Source organism: Ricinus communis, chromosome 5 (genome assembly GCF_019578655.1).
Source record: "Ricinus communis isolate WT05 ecotype wild-type chromosome 5, ASM1957865v1, whole genome shotgun sequence".
NCBI classification, from domain to species: Eukaryota; Viridiplantae; Streptophyta; class Magnoliopsida; order Malpighiales; family Euphorbiaceae; genus Ricinus; species Ricinus communis.
Window position 1 is genome coordinate 19,064,513 of NC_063260.1, and position 21,774 is coordinate 19,086,286.

Genomic DNA, 21,774 nt, shown 5'->3' on the forward strand with positions numbered 1-21,774 from the left:
AGCACATACCAGTTTTAACAAATTAGAGTTTAACAAATTTTATATTTCTAATTAACAATCATCAAACTATATTTTGTTCACTGTCCCAATTTCTATTTCCTCGGTCCGTACCTCTACCTCAACTCTAAATAATTTCATGATAGGCTTAGTAGCTAATCTTTAATTTTATTAAGTTGCATGGTGGAGTTACTTCAAAAGTAGCTAATCTTTAATTTTATTAAGTTGCATGGTGGAGTTACTTCAAAAGTAGCTAATCTTTAATTTTATTAAGTTGCATGGTGGAGTTACTTCAAAAGTAATGTTTGGTAGAGATGAGGTTGAAGTACTAAAATAGAAACAGAAATTGAGAAAGTTAACAAAATTAGAAAATAAAAAAAAGTTAAATTTAGCTCAAGAATAGACAACTTAGCTTTTCAAGTATCGGCTTCTAACTGATGATCAGTTCTTCAACTTAACATGTGCCGAGGCAAATCTTATGTTCTTCGAGCTCCAATCTTCAAGCACATACCATTTTTAATAAATTAGAGTTTAATAAAATTTATATTTCTAATTAAACAATCATCAGACAATATTAGAAACAATGCAATTCAAACATCAAACAAAAAAAGTAATTCAGACAAAAAAACTAAAATAACCCAACAAGAACTATGAAGTAACTCCCCCATGCAACTTAACAAAATTAAGTATTAGCTACTAACCCAATCAGTCTATTTGGATAGTGGCGGCATTTCTTTCTGACGGTGATTGAGATCATAATAAAGATGCAAACACAGACAATCACATCAACATCAATAAACACCTAGCAATACTGATCAAAATAACAATAACAAAGCACTCTAAGCCTAATATCACGTGTCAAGCATATGCGCTTATGTCCGATGATTACCCCATCGTCTAGGACGTTCTAACTCAATCTAGTTATGCAGTTAAAATCTACTTTTTCACATAATGCCTGCGGGCATATCATCTTAATCACTAAGTTTGGTCATTCTCATTCGCATTAAAACGCATGCATATTGCAAAGGAGAGAGGAGAAAAAGCATATACATACATATGTCTAATATACTACTCACAGTAAGACGCTCTAGAGCTAACCTCCATCCGCCGCACTTAATGACTCCGGGTTATCTAGTCACAAATATACAAATTAGAGTTTATAAATTTTCTATTTCTAATTAACAATCATCAAACTATATTTTGTTCACTGTCTCAATTTCTATTTCCTAGTACGTACCTCTACCTCAACTCTAAATAATTTCATGATACGGTTAGTAGCTAATCTTTAATTTTATTAAGTTCCATGGTGGAGTTACTTCAAACGTAATGTTTGGTAGAGATGAGGTAGAAGTGCTAACATAGAAATAGAAAATGAGAAAGTTAACAAAACAAGAAAATAAAAAAAGTTATGTTTAGCTCAAGAATAGACAACTTAGCTTTTCAAGTATCGGTTTCTAACTGATGATCAGTTCTTCAACTTAACATGTGCCGAGGCAAATCTTATGTTCTTCGAGCTCCAATCTTCAAGCACATACCATTTTTAATAAATTAGAGTTTAATAAATTTTATATTTCTAATTAACAATCATCAAACTATATTTTGTTCACTGTACCAATTTCTATTTCCTAGGTCCGTACCTCTACCTCAACTCTAAATAATTTCATGATAGGGTTAGTAGCTAATCTTTAATTTTATTAAGTTGCATGGTGGAGTTACTTCAAAAGTAATGTTTGGTAGAGATTAGGTAGAAGTAGTGACATAGAAATATTTAGCTAAAGAATAAAGAATTTAACCTTTTAAGTATCAGCTTCTAACTGATTATAAGTTTTTCAACTTAACTTGTGCCGACGCAAACCCTATGTTCTTCGAGCTCCAACCTTCAAGCACATAACATTTTAACAAATTAGAGTTTACAAATTTTCTATTTCTAATTAACAATCATCACACTAAATTACAAAAATTCAATTCAAACATCAAACAAAAGAAGTTATTCAAACAAAAATATTAAAAAAACTCAACATGACTTTTGGAGTGAATCCACCATGCAACTTAATAAAATTAAAGATTAGCTACTAACCCTATCATGAAATTATTTAGAGATTAGGTAGAGCTACTAACCTTAGAAATAGATATTGAGATAATAAACATAATAAGGAAATTAAAAAGTTATATTTAGTTAAAGAATAAATAACTTAACTTCTCAAGTGTCAGATTCTAACTAATAATCAGTTCTTCAACTTAACTTGTGCCGACGTAAACCTTATGTTCTTCGAGCTCCAACCTTCAAGCAAATGCCATTTTCCACAAATTACAGTTTATAAATTTTCTATTTCTAATTAGCAAACAAAAGAAGTAAAATAACCCAACATGACTTTTGAAGGAACACCACCATGCAACTTAATAAAATTAAAAATTAGCTACTAACCCTATAATGGAATTATTTAAAGACGAGGTAGAGGTACTAAGCTTAGAAATAGAAATTGAAATAGTAAACAAAATAAGAAAATTAAAAAGTCATCTTTATCTAAAGAATAAAGAACTTAACCTTTCAAGTATCAGCTTCTAACTGATCATAAGTTTTTCAACTTAACTTGTGCCGACGCAAACCTTATGTTCTTCGAGCTCCAACTTTCAAGCACATAACATTTTAACAAATTAGAGTTTATAAAGTTTCTATTTCTAATTAACAATCATCACACTAAATTACAAAAATTCAATTCAAACACCAAACAAAAGAAGTTATTCAGACAAAAGTATTAAAAAAACCCAACATGACTTTTGGAGTGACTCCACCATACAACTTAATAAAATTAAATATTAGCTACTATCCCTATCATGAAATTATTAAGAGATTAGGTAGAGCTACTAACCTTAGAAATAGATATTGAGATAGTGAACATAACAAGGAAATTAAAATGTTATATTTAGCTAAAGAATAAATAACTTAACTTTTCAAGTATCAGCTTCTAACTAATCATCAGTTCTTCAACTTAACTTGTGCCGATGGAAACCTCATGTTGTTCGAGCTCCAACCTTCAAGCGCAAGCCATTTTTCAGAAATTAGAGTTTATAAATTTTCAATTTCTAATTAGCAAACAAAAGAAGTAAAATAACCGAACATGACTTTTGAAGGAACACTAGCATGCAACTTAATAAAATTAAAAATTAGCTACTAAGCCTATCATGGAATTATTTAAAGACGAGGTAGAGGTACTAATCTTAGAAATAGATATTGAAATAGTAAACAAAATAAGAAAATCAAAAAGTCATATTTAGCTAAAGAATAAATAACTTAACCTTTCAAGTATCAGCTTCTAACTAATAATCAGTTCTTCAACTTAACTTGTGCCGACGCAAACCTTATGTTCTTCGAGCTCCAACCTTCAAGCTCATGCCATTTTTCAAAAATTAAAGTTTATAGATTCTCTATTTCTAATTACCAAACAAAAGAAGTAAAATAACCCAACAAGACTTTTGAAGGATCACCACCATGTAACTTAATAAAATTAAAAATTAGCTACTAACCCTATCATGGAATTATTTAAAGACGAGGTAGAGGTACTAACCTTAGAAATAGAAATTCAAATAGTAAACAAAATAAGAAAATTAAAAAGTCATATTTAGTTAAAGAATAAAGAATTTAACCTTTCAAGTATCAGCTTCTAACTGATCATAAGTTTTTCAACTTAACTTGTGCCGACGCAAACTCTATGTTCTCCGAGCTTCAACCTTCAAGCACATAACATTTTAACAAATTAGACTTTATAAACTTTCGATTTCTAATTAACAATCATCACACTAAATTACAAAAATTCAATTCATACATCAAACAAAAGAAGTTATTCAAACAAAAATATTAAAAAAACCCAACATGACTTTTGGAGTGACTCCACCATGCAACTTAATAAAATTAAAGATTAGCTACTAACCCTATCATGAAATTATTAAGAGATTAGGTAGAGCTACTAACCTTAGAAATAGATATTGAGATAGTGAACATAATAAGGAAATTAAAAAGTTATATTTAGCTAAAGAATAAATAACTTAAATTTTCAAGTATCAGCTTCTAACTAATAATCAGTTCTTCAACTTAACTTGTGCCGACGCAAACCTTATGTTCTTCGAGCTCCAACCTTCAAGCTCATGCCATTTTTCAGAAATTAGAGTTTATAGATTTTCTATTTCTAATTACCAAACAAAAGAAGTAAAATAACCCAACAAGACTTTTGAAGGATCACCACCATGCAACTTAATAAAATTAAAAATTAGCTACTAACCCTATAATGGAATTATTTAAAGACGAGGTAGAGGTACTAACCTTAGAAATATAAACCGAAATAGTAAACAAAATAAGAAAATTAAAAAGTCATCTTTATCTAAAGAATAAAGAACTTAACCTTTCAAGTATTAGCTTCTAACTGATCATAAGTTTTTCAACTTAACTTGTGCCGACGCAAACCTTATGTTCTTCGAGCTCCAACATTCAAGCACATAACATTTTAACAAATTAGAGTTTATAAAATTTCTATTTCTAATTAACAATCTTCACCCTAAATTACAAAAATTCAATTCAAACATCAAACAAAAGAAGTTATTCAAACAAAAATATTAAAAAAACCCAACATGACTTTTGGAGTGACTCCACCATGCAACTTAATAAAATTAAAAATTAGCTACTAAGCCTATCATGGAATTATTTAAAGACGAGGTAGAGGTACTAATCTTAGAAATAGATATTGAAATAGTAAACAAAATAAGAAAATCAAAAAGTCATATTTAGCTAAAGAATAAAGAACTTAACCTTTCAAGTATCAGCTTCTAACTGATCATAAGTTTTTCAACTTAACTTGTGCCGACGCAAACCTTATGTTCTTCGATTTCCAACCTTCAAGCGTATGCCATTTTTCAAAAATTAGAGTTTATAAATTTTCTATTTCTAATTAGCAAACAAAAGAATTAAAATAACCCAACATGACTTTTGGAGGAACACCACCATTCAACTTAATAAAATTAAAAATTAGCTACTAACCCTATCATGAAATTATTTAAAGACGAGGTAGAGGTATTAACCTTGGAAATAGATATTGAAATAGTAAACAAAATAAGAAAATTAAAAAGTCATATTTAGCTAAAGAATAAAGAACTTAACCTTTCAAGTATCAGCTTGTAACTGATCATAAGTTTTTCAACTTAACTTGTGCCGAAGCAAACCTTATGTTCTTCGAGCTCCAACCTTCAAGCGCATGCCAATTTTCATAAATTAGAGTTTATAAATTTTCTATTTCTAATTAGCAAACAAAAGAAGTAAAATAACCCAACATGAGTTTTGAAGGAACACCACCATGTAACTTAATAAAATAAAAAATTAGCTACTAACCCTATCATGGAATTATTTAAAGACGAGGTAGAGGTACTAACCTTTTAAATAAAAATTAAAATAGTAAACAAAATAAGAAAATTAAAAAGTGATATTTAGCTAAAGAATAAAGAACCTAACCTTTTAAGTATCAGCTTCTAACTGATTATAAGATTTTCAACTTAACTTGTGCCGACGCAAACCTTATGTTCTTCGAGCTCCAACCTTCAAGCACATAACATTTTAACAAATTAGAGTTTATAAATTTTCTATTTCTAATTAACAATAATCACACTATTACAAACAATTCAGTTCAAACATCAAACAAAAGAAGTTATTCAAACAAAAATATTAAAAAAACCCAACATGACTTTTGGATTGACTCCACCATGCAACCTAATAAAATTAAAGATTAGCTACTAACCCTATCATGAAATTATTTAGAGATTAGGTAGAGCTACTAACCTTAGAAATAGATATTGAGATAGTGAACATAACTTTTCAAGTGTCAGCTTCTAACTAATCATCAGTTCTTCAACTTAACTTGTGCCGACGCAAACCTTATGTTCTTCGAGCTCCAACCTTCAAGCGAATGCCATTTTCCACAAATTAGAGTTTATAAATTTTCTATTTCTAATTAGCAAACATAAGAAGTAAAATAACCGAACATGACTTTTTAAGGAACACTAGCATGCAACTTAATAAAATTAAAAATTAGCTACTAAGCCTATCATGGAATTATTTAAAGACGAGGTAGAGGTACTAATCTTAGAAATAGATATTGAAATAGTAAACAAAATAAGAAAATTAAAAAGTCATATTTAGCTAAAGAATAAAGAACTTAACCTTTCAAGTATCAGCTTCTAACTGATCATAAGTTTTTCAACTTAACTTATCCCGACGCAAACCGTATGTTCTTCGAGCTCCAACCTTCAAGCACATAACATTTTAACAAATTAGAGTTTATAAAATTTCTATTTCTAATTAACAATCATCACACTATATTATAAAAATTCAATTAAAACATCAAACAAAAGAAGTTATTCAAACAAAAATATTAAAAAAACCCAACAATACTTTTGGAGTGACTCCATCATGCAACTTAATAACATTAAAGATTAGCTACTAACCCTATCATGAAATTATTTAGAGATGAGGTAGAGCTACTAACCTTAGAAAAAGATATTAAGATAGTGAACATAATAAGGAAATTAAAAAGTTATATTTAGCTAAAGAATAAATAACTTAACTTTTCAAGTATCAGCTTCTAACTAATCATCAGTTCTTCAACTTAACTTGTGCCGACACAAACCTTTTGTTCTTCGAGCTCCAACCTTTAAGCTCATGCCATTTTTCAAAAATTAGAGTTTATAGATTTTCTATTTCTAATTACCAAACAAAAGAAGTAAAATAACCCAACAAGACTTTTGAAGGAACACCACCATGCAACTTAATAAAATTAAAAATTAGCTACTAACCCTATCATGGAATTATTTAAAGACGAGGTAGAGGTACTAACCTTAGAAATAGAAATTCAAATAATAAATAAAATAAGAAAATTGAAAAGTCATATTTAGTTAAAGAATAAAGAATTTAACCTTTCAAGTATCAGCTTCTAACTGATCATAAGTTTTTCAACTTAACTTGTGCCGACGCAAACCCTATGTTCTTCGAGCTCCAACCTTCAAGCACATAACATTTTAACAAATTAGAGTTTATAAACTTTCTATTTCTAATTAACAATCATCACACTAAATTACAAAAATTCAATTCATACATCAAACAAAAGAAGTTATTCAAACAAAAATATTAAAAAAGCCCAACATGACTTTTGGAGTGACTCCACCATGCAACTTAATAAAATTAAAGATTAGCTACTAACCCTATCATGAAATTATTAAGAGCTTAGGTTGAGCTACTAACTTTAGAAATAGATATTGAGATAGTGAACATAATAAGGAAATTAAAAAGTTATATTTAGCTAAAGAATAAATAACTTAACTTTTCAAGTATCGGCTTCTAACTAATCATCGGTTCTTCAACTTAACTTGCGTAAACCTCATATTCTTCCAGCTCCAACCTTCAAGCGCATGCCATTTTTCAAAAATTAGAGTTTATAAATTTTCAATTTCTAATTAGCAAACAAAAGAAGGAAAATAACCGAACATGACTTTTGAAGGAACACTAGCATGCAACTTAATAAAATTAAAAATTAGCTACTGAGCCTATCATGGAATTATTTAAAGACGGTAGAGGTACTAATCTTAGAAATAGATATTGAAATAGTAAACAAAATAAGAAAATCAAAAGTCATATTTAGCTAAAGAATAAAGAACTTAACCTTTCAAGTATCGACAGCGATCATAAGTTTTCAACAACAAACCTTATGTTCTTGATTTCCAACCTTATGCCATTTTTCAAAAATTAGAGTTTATAAATTTTCTATTTCTAATTAGCAAACAAAAGAAGTAAAATAACCCAACAAGACTTTTGAAGGAACACCACCATGCAACTTAATAAAATTAAAAATTAGCTACTAACCCTATCATGGAATTATTTAAAGACGAGGTAGAGGTACTAACCTTGAAATAGAAATTCAAATAATAAATAAAATAAGAAAATTAAAAGTCATATTTAGTTAAAGAATAAAGAATTTAACCTTTCAAGTATCGACTTCTAACTGATCATAAGTTTTCAACTTAACGCAACCCTATGTTCTTCGAGCTCCAACCTTCAAGCACATAACATTTTAACAAATTAGAGTTTATAAACTTTCTATTTCTAATTAACAATCATCACACTAAATTACAAAATTCAATTCATACATCAAACAAAAGAAGTTATTCAAACAAAATATTAAAAAGCCCAACATGACTTTTGGAGTGACTCCACCATGCAACTTAATAAAATTAAAGATTAGCTACTAACCCTATCATGAAATTATTAAGAGCTTAGGTTGAGCTACTAACTTTAGAAATAGATATTGAGATAGTGAACATAAAAGGAAATTAAAAGTTATATTTAGCTAAAGAATAAATAACTTAACTTTTCAAGTATCGGCTTCTAACTAATCATCAGTTCTTCAACTTAACTTCGTAAACCTCATGTTCTTCCGAGCTCCAACCTTCAAGCGCATGCCATTTTCCAAAAATTAGAGTTTATAAATTTTCAATTTCTAATTAGCAAACAAAAGAAGGAAAATAACCGAACATGACTTTTGAAGGAACACTAGCATGCAACTTAATAAAATTAAAAATTAGCTACTGAGCCTATCATGGAATTATTTAAAGACGAGGTAGAGGTACTAATCTTAGAAATAGATATTGAAATAGTAAACAAAATAAGAAAATCAAAAAGTCATATTTAGCTAAAGAATAAAGAACTTAACCTTTCAAGTATCAGCTTCTAACTGATCATAAGTTTTTCAACTTAACTTGTGCCGACGCAAACCTTATGTTCTTCGATTTCCAACCTTCAAGCGTATGCCATTTTTCAAAAATTAGAGTTTATAAATTTTCTATTTCTAATTAGCAAACAAAAGAAGTAAAATAACCCAACATGACTTTTGAAGGAACACCACCATTCAACTTAATAAAATTAAAAATTAGCTACTAACCCTATCATGAAATTATCTAAAGACGAGGTAGAGGTATTAACCTTGGAAATATATATTGAAATAGTAAACAAAATAAGAAAATTAAAAAGTCATATTTAGCTAAAGAATAAAGAACTTAACCTTTCAAGTATCGACATGGCGATCATAAGTTTTCAACTTAACTTGTGCCGAAGCAAACCTTATGTTCTTCGAGCTCCAACGTTCAAGCGCATGCCAATTTTCATAAATTAGAGTTTATAAATTTTCTATTTCTAATTAGCAAACAAAAGAAGTAAAATAACCCAATATGACTTTTGAAAGAACACCACCATGTAACTTAATAAAATAAAAAATTAGCTACTAACCCTATCATCGAATTATTTAAAAACGAGGTAGAGGTACTAACCTTTGAAATAAAAATTGAAATAGTAAACAAAATAAGAAAATTAAAAATTCATATTTAGCTAAAGAATAAAGAACCTAACCTTTTAAGTATCAGCTTCTAACTGATCATAAGATTTTCAACTTAACCTGTGCCGACGCAAACCTTATGTTCTTCGAGCTCCAACTTTCAAGCACATAACATTTTAACAAATTAGAGTTTATAAATTTTCTATTTGTAATTAACAATCATCACACTATATTACAAACAATTCAGTTCAAACATCAAACAAAAGAAGTTATTCAAACAAAAATATTAAAAAAACCCAACATGACTTTTGGATTGACTCCACCATGCAACTTAATAAAATTAAAGATTAGCTACTAACCCTATCATGAAATTATTAAGAGATTAGGTAGAGCTACTAACCATAGAAATAGATATTGAGATAGTGAACATAATAATGAAATTAAAAAGTTATATTTAGCTAAAGAATAAATAACTTAACTTTTCAAGTATCGGCTTCTAACTAATCATCAGTTCTTCAACTTAACTTGTGCCGACGTAAACCTCATGTTCTTCAAGCTCCAACCTTCAAGCGCATGCCATTTTTCAGAAATTAGAGTTTATAAATTTTCAATTTCTAATTAGCAAACAATAGAAGGAAAATAACCGAACATGACTTTTGAAGGAACACTAGCATGCAACTTAATAAAATTAAAAATTAGCTACTGAGCCTATCATGGAATTATTTAAAGACGAGGTAGAGGTACTAATCTTAGAAATAGATATTGAAATAGTAAACAAAATAAGAAAATCAAAAAGTCATATTTAGCTAAAGAATAAAGAACTTAACCTTTCAAGTATCGCTTCTAGCGATCATAAGTTTTCAACTTAACTTGTGCCGACGCAAACCTTATGTTCTTCGATTTCCAACCTTCAAGCGTATGCCATTTTTCAAAAATTAGAGTTTATAAATTTTCTATTTCTAATTAGCAAACAAAAGAAGTAAAATAACCCAACATGACTTTTGAAGGAACACCACCATGCAACTTAATAAAATTAAAAATTAGCTACTAACCCTATCATGGAATTATTTAAAGACGAGGTAGAGGTACTAACCTTTGAAATAAAAATTGAAATAGTAAACAAAATAAGAAAATTAAAAAGTCATATTTAGTTAAAGAATAAAGAATTTAACCTTTCAAGTATCAGCTTCTAACTGATCATAAGTTTTTCAACTTAACTTGTGCCGACGCAAACCCTATGTTCTTCGAGCTCCAACCTTCAAGCACATAACATTTTAACAAATTAGAGTTTATAAACTTTCTATTTCTAATTAACAATCATCACACTAAATTACAAAAATTCAATTCATACATCAAACAAAAGAAGTTATTCAAACAAAAATATTAAAAAAGCCCAACATGACTTTTGGAGTGACTCCACCATGCAACTTAATAAAATTAAAGATTAGCTACTAACCCTATCATGAAATTATTAAGAGCTTAGGTTGAGCTACTAACTTTAGAAATAGATATTGAGATAGTGAACATAAAAAGGAAATTAAAAAGTTATATTTAGCTAAAGAATAAATAACTTAACTTTTCAAGTATCAGCTTCTAACTAATCATCAGTTCTTCAACTTAACTTGTGCCGACGTAAACCTCATCTTCTTCCAGCTCCAACCTTCAAGCGCATGCCATTTTTCAAAAATTAGAGTTTATAAATTTTCAATTTCTAATTAGCAAACAAAAGAAGGAAAATAACCGAACATGACTTTTGAAGGAACACTAGCATGCAACTTAATAAAATTAAAAATTAGCTACTGAGCCTATCATGGAATTATTTAAAGACGAGGTAGAGGTACTAATCTTAGAAATAGATATTGAAATAGTAAACAAAATAAGAAAATCAAAAAGTCATATTTAGCTAAAGAATAAAGAACTTAACCTTTCAAGTATCAGCTTCTAACTGATCATAAGTTTTTCAACTTAACTTGTGCCGACGCAAACCTTATGTTCTTCGATTTCCAACCTTCAAGCGTATGCCATTTTTCAAAAATTAGAGTTTATAAATTTTCTATTTCTAATTAGCAAACAAAAGAAGTAAAATAACCCAACATGACTTTTGAAGGAACACCACCATTCAACTTAATAAAATTAAAAATTAGCTACTAACCCTATCATGAAATTATCTAAAGACGAGGTAGAGGTATTAACCTTGGAAATAGATATTGAAATAGTAAACAAAATAAGAAAATTAAAAAGTCATATTTAGCTAAAGAATAAAGAACTTAACCTTTCAAGTATCAGCTTGTAACTGATCATAAGTTTTTCAACTTAACTTGTGCCGAAGCAAACCTTATGTTCTTCGAGCTCCAACCTTCAAGCGCATGCCAATTTTCATAAATTAGAGTTTATAAATTTTCTATTTCTAATTAGCAAACAAAAGAAGTAAAATAACCCAACATGACTTTTGAAGGAACACCACCATGTAACTTAATAAAATAAAAAATTAGCTACTAACCCTATCATGGAATTATTTAAAGACGAGGTAGAGGTACTAACCTTTGAAATAAAAATTGAAATAGTAAACAAAATAAGAAAATTAAAAAGTCATATTTAGCTAAAGAATAAAGAACCTAACCTTTTAAGTATCAGCTTCTAACTGATCATAAGATTTTCAACTTAAACCTTATGTTCTTCGAGCTCCAACCTTCAAGCACATAACATTTTAACAAATTAGAGTTTATAAATTTTCTATTTCTAATTAACAATCATCACACTATATTACAAACAATTCAGTTCAAACATCAAACAAAAGAAGTTATTCAAACAAAAATATTAAAAAAACCCAACATGACTTTTGGATTGACTCCACCATGCAACTTAATAAAATTAAAGATTAGCTACTAACCCTATCATGAAATTATTAAGAGATTAGGTAGAGCTACTAACCTTAGAAATAGATATTGAGATAGTGAACATAATAAGGAAATTAAAAAGTTATATTTAGCTAAAGAATAAATAACTTAACTTTTCAAGTATCGGCTTCTAACTAATCATCAGTTCTTCAACTTAACTTGTGCCGACGTAAACCTCATGTTCTTCAAGCTCCAACCTTCAAGCGCATGCCATTTTTCAGAAATTAGAGTTTATAAATTTTCAATTTCTAATTAGCAAACAATAGAAGGAAAATAACCGAACATGACTTTTGAAGGAACACTAGCATGCAACTTAATAAAATTAAAAATTAGCTACTGAGCCTATCATGGAATTATTTAAAGACGAGGTAGAGGTACTAATCTTAGAAATAGATATTGAAATAGTAAACAAAATAAGAAAATCAAAAAGTCATATTTAGCTAAAGAATAAAGAACTTAACCTTTCAAGTATCAGCTTCTAACTGATCATAAGTTTTTCAACTTAACTTGTGCCGACGCAAACCTTATGTTCTTCGAGCTCCAACCTTCAAGCGTATGCCCTTTTTCAAAAATTAGAGTTTATTAATTTTCTATTTCTAATTAGCAAACGAAAGAAGTAAAATAACCCAACATGACTTTTGAAGGAACACCACCATTCAACTTAATAAAATTAAAAATTAGCTACTAACCCTATCATGGAATTATTTAAAGACGAGGTAGAGGTACTAACCTTTGAAATAAAAATTGAAATAGTAAACAAAATAAGAAAATTAAAAAGTCATATTTAGCTAAAGAATAAAGAACCTAACCTTTTAAGTATCACTTAACCGATCATAAGATTTTCAACTTAACGTCGCAAACCTTATGTTCTTCGAGCTCCAACCTTCAAGCACATAACATTTTAATAAATTAGAGTTTATAAATTTCTATTTCTAATTAATAATCATCACACTATATTATAAAAATTCAATTCAAACATCAAACAAAAGAAGTTATTCAAACAAAATATTAAAAAACCCAACATGACTTTTGGAGTGACTCCACCATGCAACTTAATAAAATTAAAAATTAGCTACTAACCCTATCATGAAATTATTTAGAGATGAGGTAGAGCTACTAACCTTAGAAATAGATATTCAGGATAGTGAACATAATAAGGAAATTAAAAAGTTATATTTAGCTAAAGAATAAATAACTTAACTTTTCAAGTATCGGCCTAACTAATCATCGCTTCAACTTAACTTCAGCCGACGTAAACCTCATGTTCTTCGAGCTCCAACCTTCAAGCGCATGCCATTTTCAGAAATTAGAGTTTATAAATTTTCAATTTCTAATTAGCAAACAAAGAAGGAAAATAACCGAACATGACTTTTGAAGGAACACTAGCATGCAACTTAATAAAATTAAAAATTAGCTACTAATCCTATCATGGAATTATTTAAAGACGAGGTAGAGGTACTAATCTTAGAAATAGATATTGAAATAGTAAACAAAATAAGAAAATCAAAAGTCATATTTAGCTAAAGAATAAAGAACTTAACCTTTCAAGTATCGACTTCTAACCGATCATAAGTTTTCAACTTAACTTGTGCCGACGCAAACCTTATGTTCTTCGATTTCCAACCTTCAAGCATATGCCATTTTTCAAAAATTAGAGTTTATAAATTTTCTATTTCTAATTAGCAAACAAAAGAAGTAAAATAACCCAACATGACTTTTGGAGGAACACCACCATTCAACTTAATAAAATTAAAAATTAGCTACTAACCCTATCATGAAATTATCTAAAGACGAGGTAGAGGTATTAACCTTGGAAATAGATATTGAAATAGTAAACAAAATGAGAAAATTAAAAAGTCATATTTAGCTAAAGAATAAAGAACTTAACCTTTCAAGTATAAGCTTGTAACTGATCATAAGTTTTTCAACTTAACTTGTGCCGAAGCAAACCTTATGTTCTTCGAGCTCCAACCTTCAAGCGCATGCCAATTTTCATAAATTAGAGTTTATAAATTTTCTATTTCTAATTAGCAAACAAAAGAAGTAAAATAACCCAACATGACTTTTGAAGGAACACCACCATGTAACTTAATAAAATTAAAAATTAGCTACTAACCCTATCATGGAATTATTTAAAGACGAGGTAGAGGTACTAACCTTTGAAATATAAATTGAAATAGTAAATAAAATAAGAAAATTAAAAAGTCATATTTAGCTAAAAAATAAAGAACCTAACCTTTTAAGTATCAACTTCTAACTGATCATAAGATTTTCAATTTAACTTGTGACGACGCAAACCTTATGTTCTTCGAGCTCCAACCTTCAAGAACATAACATTTTAACAAATTAGAGTTTATAAATTTTCTATTTCTAATTAACAATCATCACACTATATTACAATCAATTCAGTTCAAACATCAAACAAAAGAAGTTATTCAAACAAAAATATTAAAAAATCCCAACATGACATTTGGATTGACTCCACCATGCAACTTAATAAAATTAAAGATTAGCTACTAACTCTATCATGAAATTATTTAGAGATTAGGTAGAGCTACTAACCTTAGAAATAGATATTGAGATAGTGAACATAACTTTTCAAGTGTCAGCTTCTAACTAATCATCAGTTCTTCAACTTAACTTGTGCCGACGTAAACCTTATGTTCTTCGAGCTCCAACCTTCAAGCGCATGCCATTTTCCATAAATTAGAGTTTATAAATTTTCAATTTCTAATTAGCAAACAATAGAAGTAAAATAACCGAACATGACTTTTTAAGGAACACTAGCATGCAACTTAATAAAATTAAAAATTAGCTACTAAGCCTATCATGGAATTATTTAAAGACGAGGTAGAGGTACTAATCTTAGAAATAGATATTGAAATAGTAAACAAAATAAGAAAATCAAAAGTCATATTTAGCTAAAGAATAAAGAACTTAACCTTTCAAGTATCGTAGCTGATCATAAGTTTTCAACTTAACTTGTCAAGCAAACCTTATGTTCTTCGAGCTCCAACCTTCAAGCGCATAACATTTTCATAAATTAGAGTTTATAAATTTCTATTTCTAATTAGCAAACAAAAGAAGTAAAATAACCCAACAATGACTTTTGGAAGGAACACCACCATGTAACTTAATAAAATAAAAATTAGCTACTAACCCTATCATGGAATTATTTAAAGATGAGGTAGATGTACTAACCTTTGAAATAAAAATTGAAATAGTAAACAAAATAAGAAATTAAAAAGTCATATTTAGCTAAAGAATAAAGAACTTAACCTTTCAAGTATCAACTTCTAACTGATCATAAGTTTTCAACTTAACTTGTGCCGACGCAAACCTTATGTTCTTCGAGTTCCAACCTTCAAGCTCATGCCATTTTCAAAATTAGAGTTTATAAATTTTCTATTTCTAATTAGCAAACAAAAGAAGTAAAATAACCCAACATGACTTTTGAAGGAACACCACCATGTAACTTAATAAAATAAAAAATTAGCTACTAACCCTATCATGGAATTATTTAAAGACGAGGTAGAGGTACTAACCTTGGAAATAGATATTGAAATAGTAAAAGATAAGAAAATTAAAAGTCATATTTAGCTAAAGAATAAAGAACTTAACCTTTCAAGTATCGACTTCGATCATAAGTTTTCAACTTAACTTGTCAAGCAAACCTTATGTTCTTCGAGCTCCAACCTTCAAGCACATAACATTTTAACAAATTAGAGTTTATAAATTTTCTATTTCTAATTAGCAAACAAAAGAAGTTATTCAAACAAAATATTAAAAACCCAACATGACTTTTGAAGACTCCACCATGCAACTTAATAAAATTAAAGATTAGCTACTAACCCTATCATGGAATTATTTAAAGACGAGGTAGAGGTACTAACCTTTGAAATAGATATTGAGATAGTAAACAAAATAAGAAATTAAAAAGTTATATTTAGCTAAAGAATAAATAACTTAACTTTTCAAGTATCGGCTTCTAACTAATCATCGATTTTCAACTTAACTTGTGCCGACGCAAACCTTATATTTTTCGACCTCCAACCTTCAAACGCATGCCATTTTCAAAAATTAGAGTTTATAAATTTTCTATTTCTAATTAGCAAACAAAAGAAGCAAAATATCCCAACATGACTTTTGAAGGAACACCACCATGCAACTTAATAAAAATAAAAATTAGCTACTAATCCTATCATAGAATTATTTAAAGACGAGGTAGAGATACTAACCTTAGAAATAGAAATTGAAATAGTAAACAGAATAAGAAAATTAAAAAGTCATATTTAGCTAAAGAATAAAGAACTTAACCTTTCAAGTATCAGCTTCTAACTGATCATAAGTTTCTCAACTTAACTTGTGCCGACGCAAACCTTATGTTCTTCGATTTCCAACCTTCAATCGTATGCCATTTTTCAAAAATTAGAGTTTATAAATTTTCTATTTCTAATTAGCAAACAAAAGAAGTAAAATAACCCAAGATGACTTTTGAAGGAACACCACCATTCAACTTAGTAAAATTAAAAATTAGCTACTAACCCTATCATGAAATTATCTAAAGACGAGGTAGAGGTATTAACCTTGGAAATATATATTGAAATAGTAAACAAAATAAGAAAATTAAAAAGTCATATTTAGCTAAAGAATAAAGAACTTAACCTTTCAAGTATCAGCTTGTAACTGATCATAAGTTTTTCAACTTAACTTGTGCCGAAGCAAACCTTATGTTCTTCGAGCTCCAACCTTCAAGCGCATGCCAATTTTCATAAATTAGAGTTTATAAATTTTCTATTTCTAATTAGCAAACAAAAGAAGTAAAATAACCCAACATGACTTTTGAAGGAACACCACCATGTAACTTAATAAAATTAAAAATTAGCTACTAACCCTATCATGGAATTATTTAAAGACGAGGTAGAGGTACTAACCTTTGAAATAAAAATTGAAATAGTAAACAAAATAAGAAAATTAAAAAGTCATATTTAGCTAAAGAATAAAGAACCTAACCTTTTAAGTACCAGCTTCTAACTGATCATAAGATTTTCAACTTAACTTGTGCCGACGCAAACCTTATGTTCTTCGAGCTCCAACCTTCAAGCACATAACATTTTAATAAATTAGAGTTTATAAAATTTCTATTTCTAATTAATAATCATCACACTATATTATAAAAATTCAATTCAAACATCAAACAAAAGAAGTTATTCAAACAAAAATATTAAAAAAACCCAACATGACTTTTGGAGTGACTCCACCATGCAACTTAATAAAATTAAAAATTAGCTACTAACCCTATCATGAAATTATTTAGAGATGAGGTAGAGCTACTAACCTTAGAAATAGATATTCAGATAGTGAACATAATAAGGAAATTAAAAAGTTATATTTAGGTAAATAATAAATAACTTAACTTTTCAAGTATCGGCTTCTAACTAATCATCAGTTCTTCAACTTAACTTGTGCCGACGTAAACCTCATGTTCTTCAAGCTCCAACCTTCAAGCGCATGCCATTTTTCAGAAATTAGAGTTTATAAATTTTCAATTTCTAATTAGCAAACAAAAGAAGGAAAATAGCCTATCATTGAATTATTTAAAGACGAGGTAGAGGTACTAATCTTAGAAATAGATATTGAAATAGTAAACAAATTAAGAAAATCAAAAAGTCATATTTAGTTAAAGAATAAAGAACTTAACCTTTCAAGTATCAGCTTCTAACTGATCATAAGTTTTTCAACTTAACTTGTGCCGACGCAAACCTTATGTTCTTCGATTTCCAACCTTCAAGCGTATGCCATTTTTCAAAAATTAGAGTTTATAAATTTTCTATTTCTAATTAGCAAACAAAAGAAGTAAAATAACCCAACATGACTTTTGGAGGAACACCACCATTCAACTTAATAAAATTAAAAATTAGCTACTAACCCTATCATGAAATTATTTAAAGACGAGGTAGAGGTATTAACCTTGGAAATAGATATTGAAATAGTAAACAAAATAAGAAAATTAAAAAGTCATATTTAGCTAAAGAATAAAGAACTTAACCTTTCAAGTATCAGCTTGTAACTGATCATAAGTTTTTCAACTTAACTTGTGCCGAAGCAAACCTTATGTTCTTCGAGCTCCAACCTTCAAGCGCATGCCAATTTTCATAAATTAGAGTTTATAAATTTTCTATTTCTAATTAGCAAACAAAAGAAGTAAAATAACCCAACATGACTTTTGAAGGAACACCACCATGTAACTTAATAAAATAAAAAATTAGCTACTAACCCTATCATGGAATTATTTAAAGACGAGGTAGATGTACTAACCTTTGAAATAAAAATTGAAATAGTAAACAAAATAAGAAAATTAAAAAGTCATATTTAGCTAAAGAATAAAGAACCTAACCTTTTAAGTATCAACTTCTAACTGATCATAAGTTTTTCAACTTAACTTGTGCCGACGCAAACCTTATGTTCTTCGATTTCCAACCTTCAAGCATACATTTTTAAAATTAGAGTTTATAAATTTTCTATTTCTAATTAGCAAACAAAAGAAGTAAAATAACCCTATCATGGAATTATTTAAAGACGAGGTAGATGTATTATTAACCTTGGAAATAGATATTGAAATAGTAAAAAAGATAAGAAAATTAAAAAGTCATATTTAGCTAAAGAATAAAGAACTTAACCTTTCAAGTATCAGCTTCTAACTGATCATAAGTTTTTCAACTTAACTTGTGCCGAAGCAAACCTTATGTTCTTCGAGCTCCAACCTTCAAGCGCATGCCAATTTTCATAAATTAGAGTTTATAAATTTTCTATTTCTAATTAGCAAACAAAAGAAGTAAAATAACCCAACATGACTTTTGAAGGAACACCACCATGTAACTTAATAAAATAAAAAATTAGCTACTAACCCTATCATGGAATTATTTAAAGACGAGGTAGAGGTACTAACCTTTGAAATAAAAATTGAAATAGTAAACAAAATAAGAAAATTAAAAAGTCATATTTAGCTAAAGAATAAAGAACCTAACCTTTTAAGTATCAGCTTCTAACTGATCATAAGATTTTCAACTTAACTTGTGCCGACGCAAACCTTATGTTCTTCGAGCTCCAACCTTCAAACGCATGCCATTTTCAAAAATTAGAGTTTATAAATTTTCTATTTCTAATTAGCAAACAAAAGAAGCAAAATTAGCTACTAATCCTATCATAGAATTATTTAAAGACGAGGTAGATACTAACCTTAGAAATAGAAATTGAAATAGTAAACAAAATAAGAAAATTAAAAGTCATATTTAGCTAAAGAATAAAGAACTTATTCAAACAAAAAAATAGTAAAATAACCCAACATGACTTTTGAAGGAACACCACCATGCAACTTAATAAAATTAAAAATTAGCTACTAACCCTATCATGAAATTATTAAAGACGAGGTAGAGGTATTAACCTTGGAAATATATATTGAAATAGTAAACAAAATAAGAAAATTAAAAGTCATATTTAGCTAAAGAATAAAGAACTTAACCTTTCAAGTATCACCAACCGATCATAAGTTTTCAACTTAACTTGTGCCAAGAAAACCTTATGTTCTTCGAGCTCCAACCTTCAAGCGCATGCCAATTTTCATAAATTAGAGTTTATAAATTTTCTATTTCTAATTAGCAAACAAAAGAAGTAAAATAACCCAACATGACTTTTGAAGGAACACCACCATGTAACTTAATAAAATAAAAAATTAGCTACTAACCCTATCATGGAATTATTTAAAGACGAGGTAGAGGTACTAACCTTTGAAATAAAAATTGAAATAGTAAACAAAATAAGAAAATTAAAAAGTCATATTTAGCTAAAGAATAAAGAACCTAACCTTTTAAGTATCAGCTTCTAACTGATCATAAGATTTTCAACTTAACTTGTGCCGACGCAAACCTTATGTTCTTCGAGCTCCAACCTTCAAGCACATAACATTTTAACAAATTAGAGTTTATAAATTTTCTATTTCTAATTAACAATAATCACACTATATTACAAACAATTCAGTTCAAACATCAAACAAAAGAAGTTATTCAAATAAAAATATTAAAAAAACCCAACATGACTTTTGGATTGACTCCACCATGCAACTTAATAAAATTAAAGATTAGCTACTAACCCTATCATGAAATTATTTAGAGATTAGGTAGAGCTACTAACCTTAGAAATAGATATTGAGATAGTGAACATAATAAGGAAATTAAAAACTTATATTTAGCTAAAGAATAAATAACTTAACTTTTCAAGTGTCAGCTTCTAACTAATCATCAGTTCTTCAACTTAACTTGTGCCGACGCAAACCTTATGTTCTTCGAGCTCCAACCTTCAAGCGCATGCCATTTTCCATAAATTAGAGTTTATAAATTTTCTATTTCTAATTAGCAAACAAAAGAAGTAAAATAACCCAACATGACTTTTGAAGGAACACCACCATTCAACTTAATAAAATTAAAAATTAGCTACTAAGCCTATTATAGAATTATTTAAAGACGAGGTAGAGGTACTAACCTTAGAAATAGATATTGAAATAGTAAATAAAATAAGAAAATTAAAAAGTCATATTTAGCTAAAGAATAAAGAACTTAACCTTTCAAGTATCAGCTTCTAACTGATCATAAGTTTTTCAACTTAACTTATCCCGACGCAAACCTTATGTTCTTCGAGCTCCAACCTTCAAGCACATAACATTTTAACAAATTAGAGTTTATAAAATTTCTATTTCTAATTAACAATCATCACACTATATTATAAAAATTCAATTCAAACATCAAACAAAAGAAGTTATTCAAACAAAAATATTAAAAAAACCTAACATGACTTTTGGAGTGACTCCACCATGCAACTTAATAAAATTAAAAATTAGCTACTAACCCTATCATGAAATTATTTAGAGATGAGGTAGAGCTACTAACCTTAGAAGTAGAAATTGAGATAGTAAACATAATAAGGAAATTAAAAAGTTATATTTAGCTAAAGAATAAATAACTTAACTTTTCAAGTATCAGCTTCTAACTAATCATCAGTTCTTCAACTTAACTTGTGCCGACGTAAACCTCATGTTCTTCGAGCTCCAACCTTCAAGCGCATGCCATTTTTCAGAAATTAGAGTTTATAAATTTTTAGTTTCTAATTAGCAAACAAAAGAAGTAAAATAACCGAACATGACTTTTGAAGGAACCCTAGCATGCAACTTAATAAAATTAAAAATTAGGAACTTAGCTTTTCAAGTATCAGCTTCTAACTGATGGTCAGTTCATCATCTTAACATGTGTCGAGGCAAATCTTATGTTCTTCGAGCTCCAATCTTCAAGCACATACCACTTTTAACAAATTAGAGTTTAATAAATTTTATATTTCTAATTAAACAATCATCGGACAATATTACAAACAATGCAATTCAAACATCAAACAAAAAAAGTAATTCAGACAAAAAAACTAAAATAACCCAACAAGAACTATGAAGTAACTCCGCCATGCAACTTAACAAA

The 21,774-nt window shown here is 28.6% G+C and overlaps 3 long non-coding RNA genes across 9 annotated transcripts; all 3 read right to left on the minus strand.

The window, feature by feature from the left end:
* Nucleotides 1–271: 271 nt before the first annotated feature.
* On the minus strand, nucleotides 272–11,697 carry LOC125370121. Of its 6 annotated transcripts, none has more exons than XR_007215998.1 (5): nucleotides 11,284–11,697; nucleotides 9,839–9,922; nucleotides 5,819–5,935; nucleotides 5,495–5,578; nucleotides 272–1,518 (listed from the first exon to the last, which is right to left on the minus strand). It is a non-coding gene; the product is annotated as an uncharacterized LOC125370121 (long non-coding RNA). The 6 variants fall into 6 exon arrangements; XR_007216001.1 differs by lacking the exon at nucleotides 11,284–11,697 and adding an exon at nucleotides 10,532–10,583; XR_007215997.1 differs by lacking the exon at nucleotides 11,284–11,697 and having other exon boundaries at nucleotides 9,839–10,034.
* A 2,136-nt stretch (nucleotides 11,698–13,833) lies between these two features.
* LOC125370124 lies at nucleotides 13,834–14,705 on the minus strand. The gene is made up of 3 exons (XR_007216007.1): nucleotides 14,493–14,705; nucleotides 14,145–14,228; nucleotides 13,834–13,880 (listed from the first exon to the last, which is right to left on the minus strand). It is a non-coding gene; the product is annotated as an uncharacterized LOC125370124 (long non-coding RNA).
* Nucleotides 14,706–17,156: 2,451 nt separating this feature from the next.
* LOC125370123 lies at nucleotides 17,157–20,919 on the minus strand. 2 transcript variants are annotated; one of them, XR_007216006.1, is made up of 3 exons: nucleotides 20,874–20,919; nucleotides 17,674–17,757; nucleotides 17,157–17,353 (listed from the first exon to the last, which is right to left on the minus strand). It is a non-coding gene; the product is annotated as an uncharacterized LOC125370123 (long non-coding RNA). The 2 variants fall into 2 exon arrangements; XR_007216005.1 differs by lacking the exon at nucleotides 20,874–20,919 and adding an exon at nucleotides 17,958–18,371.
* Nucleotides 20,920–21,774: the final 855 nt, after the last annotated feature.